Consider the following 18,642-nt stretch of genomic DNA (forward strand, 5'->3'; position numbering starts at 1 on the left):
GAAACGGTGTAGAACGGTGCGAAGGCGGTCCTCAAACTCCTCTGCCGTGGGCCCGGCAATCAACACATCATCGAAGAAGGGGGTGGCGCCAGGAATCCCTTTAAGGAGAGAGTCCATTAGATTCTGGAATATGCCTGGTGCCACGCTGACACCGAATTGCAGCCGCTTTACCTTGAACGCTCCCCTGTGTGTCACAATCGTCTGTGCCTCTGCTGTGGCTTCATCTACTGGCAGCTGTTGATAGGCTTGGGCCAAGTCCAGCTTGCCAATTTTTTTTGACCCAGCCAGGGTGGCAAGGACATGGCTGACCACTGGCACTGGGTATGCGTGGGCCGCGAGGGCCTTGTTTATGGTACATTTGTAGTCTGCGCAGATGCGGACCGAACCATTAGGCTTGACGGGTGTGACGATCAGGGTTTCCCAGGTGGCATTAGGCACAGGCTCCAGCACTCCTTGCTCCACGAGCCGGTCCAATTCCTCGTCTATACGGGGTTTCAGGGCAAATGGGACCCGGCGGGCCTTGAGCCTGACAGGTCGTACTGTGGGGTCCAGCTGTAGGGCAATGGGGGGGCCTGTATACTGTCCCAATTTCCCATCGAAAACCCCCGGAAACTCCTTGCATATGGCGTCCACATCCACTTGTAAGCTAGTGCGGTTCACCCCGGTGACGGCTAGCCCCAGTGGTCCAAACCATGCCAATCCCAGTAAGCTAACGTAGGAGCCCTTGACCACGAGCAAGTCCAGTTGCCGCATCCGCCCTCGATATTGCACCCTGAAGGTCCCTACCCCCATTGTGGGGACCTTACGTTTCTGGAAGTCCCGGAGGGTGAATGGGGCTGGCCTGAGTTTGGGACCCCCACTAGGGCACAGTTTCCTTAAAGTCCGTGCCGAGATTATGGATAGGGTTGAACCTGTGTCCAGCTCCATGTGGCACGGGGCCCCCTCTATCTGTACCTCTACATAAATTTTCTCTATGTTGGGGTGGGGCAACTGGTATACCTGGTAGTCCGTGGTCTCCATCGAGTTGCCTTGGTGCATTGGGCCCCGGGACCTGGGGCTCTTGGGGCGGTCATCTGATGCCTGGCGTCGGATGGGCCGAGCCCGACACACCCGGGCGATGTGGCCTGATTTTCTGCACTGCCTGCACTCGGCATTGCGGAAACGGCAGGTCCTCCTCTCGTGATTCTCCCTGCAGCTTGCGCAGTTCCCTCCTTCTGGTCGAGGCCACTGTGGTGTGTGCACGGCTTGAGTGCGCCGCTGTACTCTGTGCACCTCCTCCCTGTCTGATCCTGAATCGTCGATGAGGTCCTCGTGGTGGACCCTTGGTTGGGACGGCACACTCGGTCGTGCCTCTTGCATCGACCTCTCAGCGGCTTCTGTTGCCAGGGCCTCCTCCAGAGCGACCTGGAACGTTAGGTCCTTCTTGGCATAGAGGCGTCGTTGCAGCTTCTCATCCCTCAGGCCACCGACGAGGCGGTCACGCAGCATGTTCTCCAACTCTGAGAAGTTGCAGAACCGAGCGGCTTGGCGGAGGGAGGTCACAAACCCCGTTATGGTTTCCCCAGGGGCTTGCCGCTTTGCATAGAAGGCATTTCGACGAGCCACCACCGAGGGCTGTGGCGAGAAGTGCCCCTTCAGCCGTTCCACTATTGTTTTGTGGGGAACGGTAGCGACATCATCAGGCGCAAGGAGAGCCTGGGCGATTTCGAATGTCTCCTCTCCGCAGACGCTGAAGAATATCGCCCTCTTCTTGGCATCGTTGGTGACCCCTTTAGCTTCTAGAAGAAAGGTGAAACGGGTGGCGTATCCTTCCCAGTCTCCTGATGCTGGGTTGAATGGCGAGAAGCTGCTGTCCGTTGCCATCTTGAGTTCCTTGGGACCCGGAGCTGAAGCCTGGATACACGGTGCGAGGCAGCTGTGCGGCAGGTGGCGTTGCTGCGGTGCTGTGTGTGGCAGTCAGCTCAGCGGGATCCCACCTTTGTCGCCAGTGAAAGATACTCGGAGTCCAGTGTGACTTTCATGCTCTTTATTCAGCTCATAGTAGTGAGGAATGCAGTTCCCCCAAAATGTTTGCTTTATATACACTATTTACACAATGGGCCCCACGTGATTGGCTAATTCCGGGATACTCCTGTATGCCAATCGGAATGCGGATTCACTTCCACCTGGAGCTGGATTGGGTGGCTCCTGCAGACCAATCAGACTGCTGAAATCTCAATCCTATTGTTCTGGGACCAGTCAGACTGCTGCAATCTCAATCCTATTGTTCTGGGACCAGTCAGACTGCTGCAATCTCAATCCTATTGTTCTAGGACCAATCAGACTGGTGCATTTTGGATCCTATTCAACTCAGTACATAACAGTAAGGCTTCCCAAACTGTGGTCTGCAAACCGCTAGTGGCCCATGAGCTTCATTCATTGTAGATCTGCGGCATAGCTACAAATTTGTGATTGAAGATGGGAGACAGTCCATCCAGTGCAGTCATATCGATTTTTAAGTTGGACTTCTTTATTTTTTATATTGTATCTTCTTTTATTACACTTTTGAATTATATGGAATTCAATTCAATACAAACAATGCATTACAATTGGCACTATAGGCAGAAAAATGGCTGACCCCCCCCCCAAGTGTCCCTATTTTCCATGGGTGTCCCTGATTTAGGGAAGCCATCCTGGTTTCTGATTTCCTCCCAGAATGTCCCACTTTTCCTTAGAATGTCCCTCTTTTAATTGGAGAAATGTTGGAGGGTTAGGCATTATCTGACCCCTGAGTTGTCTGAAGGCAACCCTGTATAGGGAAGTTTTTTAAAAAAAAGTTTAATGTTTTATTATGTTTTTATATATGCTGGAAGCTGCCCAGAGTGGCTGGGGCAACCCAGTAAGATGTGTGGGGTATAAATAGAAAAATTATCATGATGGAATGGTTCGTCCCTATTTTCATCAGAGAAATGTAATTTTCAAGTCCTTGCATGGGGGAATGTTTGAGAACCATTGCTGTAGAGAATTCAAGATATGCAAAATCCAGCAGTAATAAACTGTAACTGGGGCAGAATTATTTTTCTGAACTGCCTGATATATATACCTAACTAGGAAGAAATAACCACTGTTTTTACACTGCAGAAAAATGCTGATGATTCATACACATTAGCCCCATACTGAGATTTTACTTACGGTATGCATTCTCCAAATGCCAGGGGAGGCGGGGGAGGGACAGACAGGCTACTGAGTAGCCAAGCCCCCTACATCTCTCTGGCTGACAAGTCCTGCCCTCTGGTGTCTGCATGTACAGTACAGACATCTGTAGGGATGGAGCCTTCATGCCTGCAGCTATGCTTGCAAAATGTCCCATGCAAAGATTTTGTGGAAACCTTTTGCTTGTACATCTGAATGCATGAACAATCTGTTCCTGTAGGTATTCACACTGCATGCACAGGCACCAAGGAGTGTAGTTAATCGTCACAGCCTGGTCCACCCTCACATGCTCTGAGGACACATGAGAGCAACTTCTGAGTAGGACTATAGTCAGGGCCGGCTTACCCATAGGCGCTAGGGGTGCGGGGCACCCAGGTACCAGGCTCTAAGGGGCACCAGGCCGAGATTCCAGGGCCGAGATTTGGAGTCCAGGGATTGAAGAGTCAGGCCAGCCAGCAGCCGCTGCCGAGCGGAGCAGAGCCTGTCAGAGCACCGCAGGCTTTTCTACTGCGGGCGCTGAGGCAGCTGGCCGGCTCCGCCCTCCTGCACGCCTGGGATTGATGGGCTGTCGAGAGGCCCGCCCAGCGCACACATGCTGCTCACATGAGGCATGTAGCTTCCCTCCCAAGCCTCTGCAGGGATTTCTCTCCTGCAGCGGCATAGGAGAGAGTTGTGCGCCCACCACCCATATGGCTGGAGGGTGTGCAGCTTGCCTCCCAAGCCTCTGTGGGGACTGCTCTCCTCCCTCCACCCGCAGCAGCATGGGAGAGAGTTGCATTCTCCCCCCCCCCAGCTCAACAACTCTGAGCTGCCCCCAAAAGCTAAATAACTTTGGCCTCCCCCCCCATTGGGGGCACTGGGCAGTTTTTTGTACCCCAGCACTGCATATGCTAAAGACGGCCCTGACTATAGTGTAGATTTAAAACTTAGGTTATTAATGCCCTATGACTGTTACTTAGGTTAGTTCCTTCGCCATAAAATACTGCTTAACAGATGCTGCCAATCCTATTCCAGCAATCTCATTCCCAATTTCTGTTGAAAAGTGTGGCTTTATAAAAAAAAAAAACTCGGCCACATAAATCACAGTTATCTGGATTTATGTGCTTCCTGATAAATCGTAGTACTTTCAAACACAATTAGCTCAACCTTCCTAAAGTGGTTTAGCTATCTTAAATGAAGCTGAGCACATTTAATTATCTCGCCCACTTCGTCTAGCCATTTATTTGACTTTCTCTCTGCAGGTAATGTCAGACTGCCCTGTCTGAATTTTCTTGGCAAGTCCAAGATAGTATCAGCCGTTTTTAGGAGTGTCACCGAGATAGAGAACAACACCTACACTATGCAGCAAGGAATAACAATTTCCTTCAGTGCCCCCACCATCACATCACATTACAGGGAATTAAAATGGTGGTTGACCTGCTGCTGATTGGAAAGAAGCTGTAGCCCATCCCTGCTACTAGATATGCCCACCAAGGGTGCCCATTGACACAGGGAGAGGGCTCACCACAGGGCCAATCACTGACCCCACCTCTTAAACTTGGATCCGGCCCTGGCAATATACCAGTTGTTTTTAAATAATTAGAATTTATTTAAAGAAAAAAGTTGATGACTCAGCACAGTAATAGATCTAGATCTAGATATTGGCTTATATTCTGTTTGACAATAAACAGTTGCATTCATTTTTTAAAAAACTGAGTTGAAAATAAAAATTAGGCTACAGGATAAGCAACTGGTATTATAAATATTTAATTACTTGCCGCCATTACTTATTTTTGGCAATAATAATGCATGCAGTTCAAAGCAGCAATTAATACAATTTATTACATTAATTTCTCCTCACAAAATATTAAAATGTTGGCTGTTTATTGTTCTAAAGTGTCCCTATGTTTGCTCTTTGTTAAAATGCTAGAGCAGGGGGTCATCAAGTTTTTGGGACTAGTGGGCACATTTTGAATTTGAGAGAGTGCTGGGGATGCCAGTCCCAAAATGGCAGCAATAGAGGAGGTATGGCATAACACAAAATGGCTGCCACAGGAGTGTGGCATAACACAAAAGTAGAGGGACAACCAGCACCGGTTACCATGGGAAATCAGCTATTTCCTGCTGGTCCTGACTCAGTAACTAAATTGTGTAATGGCACTATCCCCACAGTCTGCTAGGCGAGGCAGGAGGACTGAAGAAGAAGAAGAAGGAGACTTTGGATTTGATATCCCGCTTTATCACTACCTGAAGGAGTCTCAAAGAGGCTAAGAGTGATTATTCACTGCTTACAAGGAAAGTGTCTGCTTTAAAGGAAGGTGGGTGGTGGGTGGGAAAGGAGACAACACCCAGCTATCAGCCTCTGTCCATTTTCAAATAGTTTGCTCTTTTCATTGGTTCTTTCTTCTTAATAAATGTAAGGGTTGGAGTTCATGTTTTCTGGGTTTTGGAAAGTTGCACCAACACACACACGAGCCTTTATATAAAAAGGTGTGTCTCAATGTTTCCATGATTAGTATCCACTGCATTCATATGGTGACACAGCGAGCATTAAGGAAGTTGGATAATAGACCCTGTTTCTTTGGGACAGTTTGAGTTCTGTTCTGCCAGTTCTGGTCAGAACCTCCGGTCTATAGAAACCAGCTGGAAACGAAATCCTGCTGGCAAGTCTATTCGTGATAGTAGTGAGTGCTAGATTACCACAGAGAGGGAAGAACGAGCCGTACAAATGACATTTTGAAAAATAAAGTCAACACCTTGAAAGGCACTTTGCAGAGCCACTGCATTTGAACTAATGGCTATGCAGTACATTTAATAAACCTCTGTCAAAGACTTCTTGGCGATGAAACCATGTTTATACTGCAATTAAATGTCTCCTGTGTTCCAAGATGGGCCAGTGGAGTAGTAAAATAACTCATAATCTATGTTATCTGTACACATTTTTAAAAGGTTAAGGAGATATGGATGTCATAATCCAATTTGCTCTGAAACAGGGCCCCAATTGTTTTTGCAAGGAGTCATAAATCTGAAATACAAAAATTCAGAATCCCTTGCGGAAAAACCAGAACAGTATTTTAAACCCATCCTTTTGTTAAGAACATTTATTCCTGCCCAACTCAGTGAAGTGGGAAGATTTCCTTCCTTGTCTACCTACATTAGATGAGTCAGCAGCACGATACATAATGTGGACTAAATTGTCTTTAGCTGGTTTTGTTTCCATTTCCATTTATGTGTCATTTCTATTATTGCTGTAACAATTTGATTACTGATTAGTTCTTGGTTGTCCTGATCTACACTGAAAAATGAAATTCCCAAGATACAAACTAGAGTGGCTGGGGCAAGCCAGTCAGATAGGCAGGGTACAAATAATAATAATAATAATAATAATAATAATAATAATAATAATAATAATAATAATTACTACTACTAGATGTAGCAAACAGCCTACAGATTTAGTGAATAATATTAAGTGGAATTTATATATTGATTGGAATAAAATTTCAATGTGTATGAGGATTTCACTTCCCTGTTTCTTTAAAATGATACATTGTGTGTGTAAAATCACACACACACACAAACACACACAGTATTTTTTCCCCCATTTTACTATTCTCATCTATCTATGGGCTTTATCAGTTGCTTCAAGTCCAATTCCTGGCAGCTATGATCATTATGATCTAGACTTCTCAGTTAAAACACATACCCCAATATGTCAACTTAACAATTTTGATAGGTGTCAATTTATTCCAAAACAGTTTGGTTATTTGAAATCACTTCTTAACCTGTTGAGTCGCCTTACCAGGCAAATAAAAGTGACATTCATTCTAGCTCATAATTCTTAATGTGAAATGAATAAGATAGCTTCTTGCTAATAATTTTGTAACCACATCCGCATACTTACATAAGCAAAGGCTAGAACAATACTTTCTTCAGCTTCATAGCCCTATGAAGAACAGAAATGTTTTTCAAGACCTAGGTTTCAATCGAATACTATTAAAAGGGTATAGCATCTATAAAATAAATGTATTTATAACATCACATTTTTTTAGATAGTCTACATATAAAGGTAAAGGTAAAGGGACCCTTGACCGTTAGGTCCGGTCGCGGACGACTCTGGGGTTGCGGCGCTCATCTCACTTTACTTGCCGAGGGAGCCGGCGTTTGTCCGCAGACAGCTTCCGGGTCATGTGGCCAGCATGACTAAGCCGCTACTGGTGAACCAGAGCAGCACACGGAAACACCATTTACCTTCCCACCAGAGCGGTACCTGTTTATTTACTTACACTGTGTGCTTTTGAACTGCTAGGTTGGCAGGAGCAGGGACCGAGCAACGGGAGCTCACCCCATCACGGGGATTCGAACCACCGACCTTCTGATCGGCAAGCCCTAGGCTCTGTGGTTTAACCCACAGCGCCACCCACATCCCAAGTCTACATATAGAGGGCATTAAATATGGATGTTGTGCTTTCCTCCCCTGGCCCATTTCTTTTTCCATTTGTGCTTCAAATAAAATATAACAAATGTTGACTCTTGGTTGACAATGGCCTGCAAATGTCAGTGGGCAGTGGAAAAGGCTGTCCTTTGACCTCACGTCAGCCTGTGCTCTGTCCATCTAAAAGTGCTTCGTTTTCTGTGCTTTCACAGCAGGCAATAAAAGCATCCCTAGAAAATATTTCATTTCCATTCTTTTCTTGCAAATGCCATAAAATGCTTTGTAGGGGAAAAGGTGAGTGGATAAGGATGAGTGAAAGTCATGGTGAAAGCTGGGTCAGGACAGCCTGGCTATGGCCCTAAGATGCTCTGCATCCTGAGGGAATTGCTTGTAGTCAACGTGGCCCTGCCTTGCACCAAAAATGTAGGAGGCTAATTCCAAAGAGCAATCCTGCATAAACTCCGTTTTCATGCAGCGTTTGTTTCACACTGCCTCCCGTACTTTTGCCTTGAGCATCATTTATTTTGTGTGCTCCTGTGTTAATTTGCATGTGCACAGCTGTATCTGCACAACTTGGTTATGGTGCTGTTACTTGGAGTTGGGGAGGGGTGAGGAGACTGTCACACTGTGAGTGGGCACAGTGAGGAATTCTTGTCATTGTAAGCAAATTGAAGTGGGGGTTCAGACCAGCATGGTCAGTCAGGCTCAACATTTCTTCATATTTCCTCAGTGCACAGCATAGATCAGATAGGCATAAGGAGCAATGGAGAGAGCCTTGAGGCTCCATTGCACTCCCAAGGACATAATCAAAATGCATCTGGTTTAATAACAATGGATGGATTTGAGATATCCAGCTGATACCCTCCAAATCCATTCAGAATTGGAAATGGGCAGAGCTGGCGAAAGGTGGTCTGCTAATCCTTAACTCCACATTGTTGAAAAACTGCACATGAAGAAAGATTATGGCAGATTTAAAGAAATCTCTTGCCAAGCGAAGGACAACAAGTCACATCCTTGGGCTAAACTCAAGACCCACTTCCTGCCAAATGATTCTTCTCCTGTTTTATTGTAGGCTATAATATTCCTTTCTATCATGCTTATCCCTACTCTACCTAGAAAAAAAGTTGCTGGGTAGCATCCAAAGCAGGCATGCTAGAATAAATTCCAGAGGTTCAGATGCTTTGCAGTCTAATAACAGGAAGGTTTAAAAACTTTTATTTGATCTTTCTTTCTCTCTCTCCATTTTTTAAAAAGGAAAATGGATGGTGCTGAGCTCAAAACACAGCAGATCTCTCAAGCAGATTCTCTACACGTAAAACCATTTCCTAAATGCTTTTGAACACATGGCTGCAATGCTGCAGGGGAGAAAGTGTGGTTGGGTGTGTGTGTGTGTGTGTGTGTGTGTGTGAGAGAGAGAGAGAGAGAGAGGGTGGGGGAAAGAGAAAAATAGTTCTGGAGCACAGAACTACAGTGGAAAAGAATTAAGCTCTCTTGTCACGTATATAAATAAATGAACAAATGATTGTTCGCCTCCAGACTCAACTTCCTTTATGCACTTACCATATATACAGAGTAACATTTTAACCCGAAGTATTTTGATCTGCAATGCTTACAGGAATCAATGTATGTAGCTGTCACACAAAAAACCGCTATAGTTTTCATTGTCAAAAGTTGTTATTAACCACCTTTCGATAATGCTGTTCTGCTAAATTTTACTCCATGGCCACCTCCAGACTGTTGTCATTCTGCACATGGGATTCAACTGCATACCAGCTGAATTAGATTTCACAATTCGAGTGGATTTGGCACTCTTCTATGACAAATCTACTCCCCCCCCACAAAAAATAATAATTCCCCCCCCCCAGTAAGGAAAGTGACATGTAAATGCACTGGAACGTGCAGAATAACAATGGTTTGATGCACTGTTTATGACCTCCTTACAAACAGAGTCCTAAGTGTTGCTAGTTTTGTACATTTCTGGTTATACCATTTTTTTTTTTTAAAATGCCAGCTTCCTGAAGTGGGCTCTCTCTATTTTTTTTTTTTTAAAGAGGGGGAGCCACTGGAGTTTCGTTGATCTTACTGTTTAATTAAGCCCTTAAACAAACAAACAAAAATTAAAACATTTTATTTCTGCATCCTTATTGCGGCAACAGGAAACTGCTGAGGAGACCCCCGGGTATAGGGCGGTATATAAATTCTATAATAATAATAATAATAATAATAATGACAAACATTAATAGATATATCTGCATGACATCATAAAACATAAGATCAAGATGTGTTGCAAAATTACCCCAATTCCGCAGGCAGATACACTAGCCCAAAAAGGTGTTTACTCCTTTGGTATTTATGAGAATAACCTTGCTATCATCCAATGCTTTTGCTTAACTGAACTGTGGATTGAACTCAATGCCAGTGCATTACTGTTACACAGTGTGTGACTACAAAATAAAAAATAATAAAATTCCTTCCAGTAGCACCTTAGGGACCAACTAAGTTTGTTCTTGTTACAGGTAGGTAGTTTGTCCCTGCAGCTGAGGAACGTGAGTGCAATTACTTTACAAATATGACTATTGGTATGTAAACTCCCTACACTGCTATCTAAAAACCTCTTGTAATAAAACACAGCTGGGACAGATGACTTGGTAGAACAAGAGGCTATTAATCTCAGGGTTGTGGGTTTTAATCCCCAATTGGGCAAAAAGATTTCTGCATTGCAGGGGGTTGTGTTATTAGATGATCTGCATGGTCCCTTCCAACTCTACAATTCTATGATTCCATGATTCAGGTGTTGACGGGTGACTCCATGGTGCTTACATTTTCACAAGATCATGTACTGGAGAAATAAACAACTTTAATATCATAAAACGTGTAATTTTCACCACTGTGCATATGGTGTTAAAAATATCACTGCAAGTACATAAAGACAAAACATAACTACTGTTTTCTATGATCCCTAAACATTTAATTCTATGTTAAGTCTAATTGAAATAAAAGACTTTTATGAGCCTCTTCTAGTCTTTTCCATGTAGTCTTGCTGGGAAAAGCATTGTTGCTCTTCAGGATTATCTGCTTATTTAAATGTAATTGCAGAGAAGAACATTTTCCTTTCATTTATTTCAATGACATTCACAAACTCCAAGGACCCCTTTTCTTTTTAAAGGAAGGCACTATATATGCAGGCAAATAAATCATAGATAAAAAGAGTCTGACATCCCAAATAGTCAACAACTAAAGTAAATTACATTTTTAAATAGTCTACTTATTAATATGGTAAAAGAATGTTTCCTTTAAAGGAAAGGCAATATATTTTTAGGCAAAACTGCTATTTCTGATAAAATTACAGCCAATCTAGCAAACAATAGCTCTATTCACACATCATGGTAAGTCATAAACCATGGTTTAATGACAATCAAGTCACTGCTCCCTGCACATGCTGGAAGGACAAAAAACATTGCCCCTGGCTTAGCATTATACCTGGACCATGTATCTAGTTTGCTTCACTTGTAACAAACCATGATCTGTAGCCAAGGTTTGTTATTGGCTTACTTATCATCGCTTATTGGAGCAAAACAAACCATGATATTGGGTTTGGATGTAACACTAAGCCTGGGATCATGGTTTGTTTCCTCCCAGGATGAATGTGGAGGAGCAAACTAGCCCATACAGGTGCCTTCATAGTAAACCATTAACTATTATTTACTGTGATGTGTGGACTGGGTCAGTGTATGATATCAACATAATCCTATGCATGTCTCCTCAGAAGTAGACATCCATAGAGTTGATTCCCAGAAATATGCATACAGGGTTGCAATCCTGTGCCTACCTACCTGCGAGCAAGCCCAAGTGAACTCAGAAGGACTTGTTTTTGAGTAAGGATCAGGGAGGAGTTTGATTCACTTCATATTTATAGGTGAATCTACCAAATCTCTTCCAAGAAAGTGAACACTATGAGAATGGAAACATGAGACATCCTTTGAAATTCAGCGTTATCTGAATTTTGCCATGCAGTTCTCCTACCAATGTTTACAAAAATGCAAGTATTAGGGATAAATGTGCACAAATATGGAGGTATTAGTGAAAATAACACGCTAAATTGCATGTTTTGCCAAAAAAATGTGCATTAGTCAAAACTAAATTCCCACTAAAATGCTGGTAACTGGGAAATTGCCGCAGAAATGTGGAGATTGGAAAGTCTGTAAAAATGCGAAATAGAGATGAACCAAAATTGACAAATTTGGAATGCTGTAGGAGGAGAAAGGAATGCTGTAGGAGGAGAAAGACACAACCCATTCAAATGCATTTTTAAGAGTGACATATGTAGGATTATGCTGTCACTCTTAAAAATGCATTTGAATGGGTTGTGTCTTTCTCCTCCTACAGCATTCCAAATATAGCTACGAATATCACTTATACAGTGTTCTCCATTTTATCAAATGCAAGAACCTTATCTTTGTGTTTTAGATCCTCATGGCATTTCTCCAGATTTTCTAACCTTAATGTTGATCTGCCATCAAAAGCCTTTATGCTGCCATCACAGCATTTTCATACCGAGGACATTGGTAGCCTCCATACTCAGTGTTTCCTAACACCATTATACTGCCTCCAGTACAATCTTGTGTCTAAAGAGCATGCCATTGGGGGAGTACATAATTTGCTGAATTTGATGCAACAAATTGAGGATGTCCTTCGAAAACACAGATGTTTAGCTTCTCTTTCTAAGGCATCTTTTCTCTGAGGGGAAAAGTGTGCATGTTTTGAAACTTGTGATATTGGAACCAGGGCTTTATTGACAGTAGGTTTAGTGCCAAAGGTTATTCAGATTCTGCACAGAAGAACGCAACTAGATGCTTGCTATACATTATTCATACACTGCCTCTGAGCACCAGCACCTTTACAGAAGGCAAACCAAGAAGTTTCTGACCTGAGTAACAGAAGATACTTCTGCTGAGTTTTGTTGCAGCATAATAATGGTTTGATTTTCACGAACATATTCCAATTCCCCATTTATTATATTTACTGTCTCCCAAGTGTGCAATTAAATTATGGTTTGTTAAAAAAACAAACAATTAGGTACCTACTTCTGAAAGATTCATAGTTCCTTGGATTAGCAAAATAACTGACTTTTTGAAGAAAAAAAATATTACAAGGGATTGTGTTGCCCTTGTTAGAGAAACAAGCAGAGAAGTGAAGGATTCTTAGATGATTGTCACAAACCAATTAAACACTGGAAACATGGTAGATATATGAATGTCATTTTAAAGTGAGTAGGGAATTTTGCTAACTCTTTAGACATGGCACTAATGAATTATCAAAAGCTGAACAGAATGGCCTTCAGGCCGAAGAAACCATGATGTAAAAGGGATGTTAGTGAGCACTATTGAAAACATGAACTTTTTATGGTACTTGGTTGGACTGGAAACAGTGGGTTGAATTCTTGTTTTCCTGACGCAATAGATCTCCACTCGTGAAATCACACTAGAAGTTTTATGTTCTGTTGCTGTGAAATAGGCAGTTTTAGGTAAGCTACGTCAGGGTATCGGTAGATTTTAACAAAGCAAAAACTGATTAAGCAAGCCATATCTGCCAAATAGAATAGCTCATATCTAACATACTGTTTTCTTGATTTTTATACTAGTCAGCAATATGTTATTTATTTAGGCTGCAATCCCATACAGTAAATTGTATGCACACTTAAAGCCATTGACCTTAATGGGACTTACTTCTCAGTATGAGATTGTGCTTATCTATCTATCTATCTATCTATCTATCTATCTATCATCTAAAGTCACTTTCAGCAAATGCATTCTCTAAGTGTAGATTCTTACGCAGCCAAAACAAAACCATCCATGCACAAGAGGGAAAGACGGTCACATATAAAGGCTGTTACCTGGCCAGAATAGCAGTGTTATAGGCCATTTATTCATTGAGTTTAAAAGTCAGATTTATTTATTTTTTGAGAAGAAGTAAAAACAGGATCTGATTGGGAGAGGGATGTTCATGGCACCATGGAAGTCCCCTGGAAAAAGTGATTGAAGAAAGTGTGTGCCTGAATTTGTTTGTTTTCTTCTTCCTTCACTATCCCTTCTTCCTTTTGTGTTGTGTCTGCCAATTTAGATTGTAAGGCTGAGGATTGTGCTATTTTTACAAATCTGGATACTGACTGCTGTGGGAGGCTTTCCAGCTGAAATATAGGGTATTAATGCTTTAAATAAACTCATAATAAATTACCCATATGAAAGCAGCTGCAATGTGTGTCACAATGTTTATTCTTCACACTGAAATGGTGGTAAATTTACAATTTACCATTGTAAATGTGGGGCAACTTAACCAAAAGAGAAAAAACCGTAAAATATAACTCCTTTGTATTTTTTGTTGCATTTGTGATGCGGATTCCCATAACTGAATGTTGCACATTTCTAGGTTGCTAACTCCCTCTTTGCCTGAGTTCAAAGATTCCATCTTGTCCCTTGTATTTATGTCCTTTTATATCAAATATTCTGCAGATAATTTAATAGTATTTCTTGTTGGAAATGTGAGCTTGTCAGATCATCTATAATACGCAGTTTAGGATAAATCATGTAAGACTTATGAAAAGAGATCTGACAAAATGGAACTACATATTGCATTAAATCATTCTATTAGATTTAGATAGCAGTGATCCAATAGATATCAATATACTTAGTACTCAGGGAGGCAGAAAAGCATATGGACTATGAAGAGCTTTAAAAAAAAGAAAAGGAAACAAAAAAAACCCTCTCCAAGGTGGTTAAATGGGAAACAAAATGCAAATTTGATTCAAAGTCAAAATAAATACCGTAAATAAAATTATCCAGTAGCACCTTAGAGACCAACAACGTTTGTTATGGGTATAAGCTTTCGTGTGCATGCACACTTCTTCAGATATGTGCATGCACACAAAAGCTTATACCCAGAACAAACTTAATTGGTCTCTAAGGTGCTACTGGACAATTTTTTATTTATTTCGGCTGCGACAGACCAACACGGCTACCTACCTCAATCTTGAATGAAAGTAACGCACATTGTGGCAATTTTTTAAAGATCTACATATAATATCCTAACTTTACAGGCACTGAACTGGCTGTGACCAACCTGGAAATATATCTATGTATCATGGTGGCAAGCACAGTGAAAACATCAATACAGAGGCAATGAGGCATAGTCATGATTGGATTGGATTGGATCAGTAAAGATTCCACGAGGGCCAAGAGGATGCAAGTGCAGTTAACGAGCAGAATTCTTAATAATGAAATGACAAACAGCAAGCACCTATTGTTTAAATACTTATTTCAATGTTTATTTCAGATCAAGAAATACAGCACCAGGGCCAAGAGGATGGGCAGGGTCAAAGAACCTACAAGAAGCAAGAAGGCTTCCTTTAGAAAATGGAAGTCTTTCCCAAATATGGAGAACAAAAAGGAACACAAACTTTGACAAAAGAAATGCAAGCAGGCATTAAGGGATGGTAAAAAAGAATTTGAGGAAAACATTGCTAAAAACAAAAGGATCGACAACAAAAAATGTTTTAAATAAGTAGCAGGAGACTGCCAATGGAAGTGGTTGGATCCTGGAATGACAGGGAAGTTGAAATTGGGCTTGAGTGCTTCAAGTTTCAGATTGTGAAACCTGCATCAAAAGTCACATGTGAGCCAACTCTGCTTATACTTAAGGTGTCAGGGGATGGCTAGATGGGACTTTTTCTGCCCTGATATGGTGGTTTTTCACTCTAGACATTACTTAACCTGCTTGGGTTAACCCTGCCTTGTCAAGTTTGAAAATAATTACTGAAATTATAACAGCATTATAAATATTTCAGTTCACATTTTATGCAACATGAATTAATTTTGTGACAGTCCATTGACTCCATTTACACCACTTTCTGCTCCAGAATGCTTTGTCTCCATCCGTTTTAATTTTATTCTCTCCCCTTGAGTTTTAAAAATTACTTTGCAGTGAGTAGCTCAGCTAGAGCCTTAACTTGCTATCCCTGGCCTTCTGTGGCTTGGATGAATGCAATAGCCATGGGGTGCCTGCACAATCATATTGATATCCCAGCACAATACACTATCATTTAGTTGAAATGATGCTGCTTTCATCTTATCTGAATATGTCTCTCTATAAAGGGGACAACCCCTCATGAATACCTTACAAGTGCCCTATCAGCAGTTCCAGAATGAGATCATGTGCATGGCCCAATTCACATGAGGAGTCCACTCTAGGCATCAAAGTTGCAGCTGCCAAAGTAGATCCTACCTGATTATATGCCTCCACATAATAATGTTTATAGCTTTTTGTAAAGACTTTTGCTGCCTGTTCTTAGTTTCTGCATCAAATTAGCAGGTGATTGTTATTTTACTGAAGCTCAATTAATCTAAAGGCTTCTCCAGGTTACCTATTTGTAGACGATCATCCTGATTTGCTTGCACAAAACTTGCAGAAAAGATGGAGAACATGGGAAGGTGAGTGCCTGAGAATGAGGCTCACAATAGCTTGCTCCCAATCACCTAAACCATTATTTGGGGTGTTGACTGTCTCAATGGGGCTGTTATCTCTTACACAAAGCTACCTCACAAGGTTGTTGCTTGGCTTAAGCACCTTAAAAACAGTGTGGATTTTAAATATAACTAATAATAATAATAATGCCTTTCAGATCCAAAAAAGAGTGAAAATATATTTAAGACCGGGGGGCGGGGCGGGGAGGCATAATACGATATGGCAAATGCTAAACTGAAGACGCTAGCAGTTTGTGGAGGGAAAGTGAATTGTTACTGATCACTTTTTTCCACAGGCTTACTGACCTTCATCTTGCTGAGTGTTTACTGAATAAGCACAGCATAAAAGGTCAGCCCTCAGTTACAGCTGTGTTGTTTGCAATTATATTAGCTAAGTGCCATAATTGAAAACAGTATCAGAACCAAGTACCAGTCTTTTCCACATTGCCATGTGTGTGAGTCTTAAGCCTGCTCCCCTGCAGTTCAAGTCAGGAAAGAGAGCCCACACAAGTAATAACACAACCCTAAGCATATTTACTTGGAAGCAAGTCCCACAGAGGTCAGTGTTCTAAAGCGTTTGAGAGAAGGGAGGAAAACACCTTTCTATTACACAGCATTTGCAACACACAGTGTGCTTTCTGTATTCACAGCTACTGTTTGTTGAATGATGGCAATAAACACTTGGAGGCTGTAGCTGACTGAGCTGTGACAGAAAAGGACCCAGCTGGTCAAGGCCTTGTTTGGATATGCGAAAGCAGTGAGTCACTCAGTACCACATTCAAATCATTGCATAAAGCACAACTCAAGAATTCAAGATCTAGAATTTAATCATGAAATATAATGTTGAGGACTTTTATGGTCCCCAAAAATTAGACTGGATGAATATCTCAGGTAAAATAATTAAGCAAGTTCCCATGTTACCACATAGGAACTAGTGGTTAAAGACTCTTCTGGATGAAGAGAGTTATTTGGGACAATTCACGGATAAAGTAACTGCAATTTTAATTAAAAACCAGTCTAGAAAGCTTGGCCTCTTGCAGCCACAAGAGGAAGGAAAGTGCCCCCTGTCCCAGAGCGCCAAATGATTCCTATCTCTCTCTCTCTCTCTCTCTCTCTCTCTCTCTCTCTCTCTATGTATGGCCCTTCCTATCACCAGGCGGTTTACAGTATAAAATACACTACCTTTATAAATCAAGTTACAGGTAGGTAGCTGTGTTCGTCTGCCATAGTCAAAACAAAATAAAATAAAAAATTCCTTCCAGTAGCACCTTAGAGACCAACTAAGTTAGTTCTTGGTATGAGCTTTCGTGTGCATGCACACTTCTTCAGATACACAGATACTTCAGATACACTTCTTCAGATACACTTCTTCAGATATTTCAGATATCTGAAGTATCTGTGTATCTGAAGAAGTATGCATGCACATGAAAGCTCATACCAAGAACTAACTTAGTTGGTCTCTAAGGTGCTACTGGAAGGGTTTTTTATTTTATTTTGTTTTGTAAATCAAGAAAATCTTTAATAAAAATTACTTCAAAAAAGCACAAAAAATACGAAACATAATAACAAATGAAACAATACATAGATTGTATAAATAGCCAAAGGCCTGGTTGAAGAAGAATGTTTTCACCTGGCACCTAAAGATATGTAATGAAGGCAAGTCTCCCTGGGGAAAGCATTCCACAAGTGGGGAGCCACCGCAGAAAATGCCCATTCTTGTGTTGCTACCCTCCAGACCTCATGGAGGAAGAAAGTCCTCAGATGATGAGCGCAGGCTCCAGGTCAGTTCATATGGGGAAAACCTGCCCTTGAAGTATATACAGGTACCCTTCTCTCCTAGCCATTATAATGGACATTTCAGTACAGGTGGTGACCATTTCTTGTGGGGGTTCCATTCCTGCCCCCCACATGTGTCAGTGGAGCATGTATAAGTGTGCCCTGCCCTGTTCCACTCCACCTCCCCATTCCACCCCCATGTTACCTTCTTCTGCGTCCAAAGGGATTTCTGTGTTGGTGATCATGTATCAACTGTATGCACCTAAAATGTCCATCGCCAGTACCTCCAGTTTTTTTTTTTTAAAGATACTCTTGTATCAGAATTATATCATTTAATATTATCTATAATTGAATGTGCCAGATGGTGGTCAACATATTATCTATGAATGTGCATAATGGTGGTGAACAACCACTGAGCATTCTTCAAATTTCAGCTCAAGTAGAGGATGTGCAGTTTGGAAGAACAATCTGAATTACTCAAGAATCAAAAAGAAACTTGAGCAATTGTGGATAGAATTGCAGCCTGAGATGATAGGTAAGAAGGCCAGTGACATCTAACATATTAATAGAGATGGAGGCTAACTCTTGCCCAGTTTAGTTGGTTGCCTCATACATTACTTTTAGAAATGGAAGGGGAAAGGTCATTATGTTTGTAATCTGTTTCCACTGACTGCACTGAGCTCCTAGGTGGAATTTGAGCTTAGACCGTGTTTTCCCTTGCTTACCAGTAATGAGAATAATGCCTGC

At 41.9% G+C, this 18,642-nt stretch overlaps 1 protein-coding gene across 1 annotated transcript in view; it reads right to left on the reverse strand.

Moving 5' to 3' along the window:
- The window catches only part of HTR1F (5-hydroxytryptamine receptor 1F), a 115,345-nt gene that overhangs the window by 35,236 nt on the left and 61,467 nt on the right, over positions 1-18,642 (reverse strand). The gene's annotated exons all lie outside the window — the stretch shown is intronic.

This window comes from Lacerta agilis, chromosome 4 (genome assembly GCF_009819535.1).
Source record: "Lacerta agilis isolate rLacAgi1 chromosome 4, rLacAgi1.pri, whole genome shotgun sequence".
NCBI classification, from domain to species: domain Eukaryota; kingdom Metazoa; phylum Chordata; class Lepidosauria; order Squamata; family Lacertidae; genus Lacerta; species Lacerta agilis.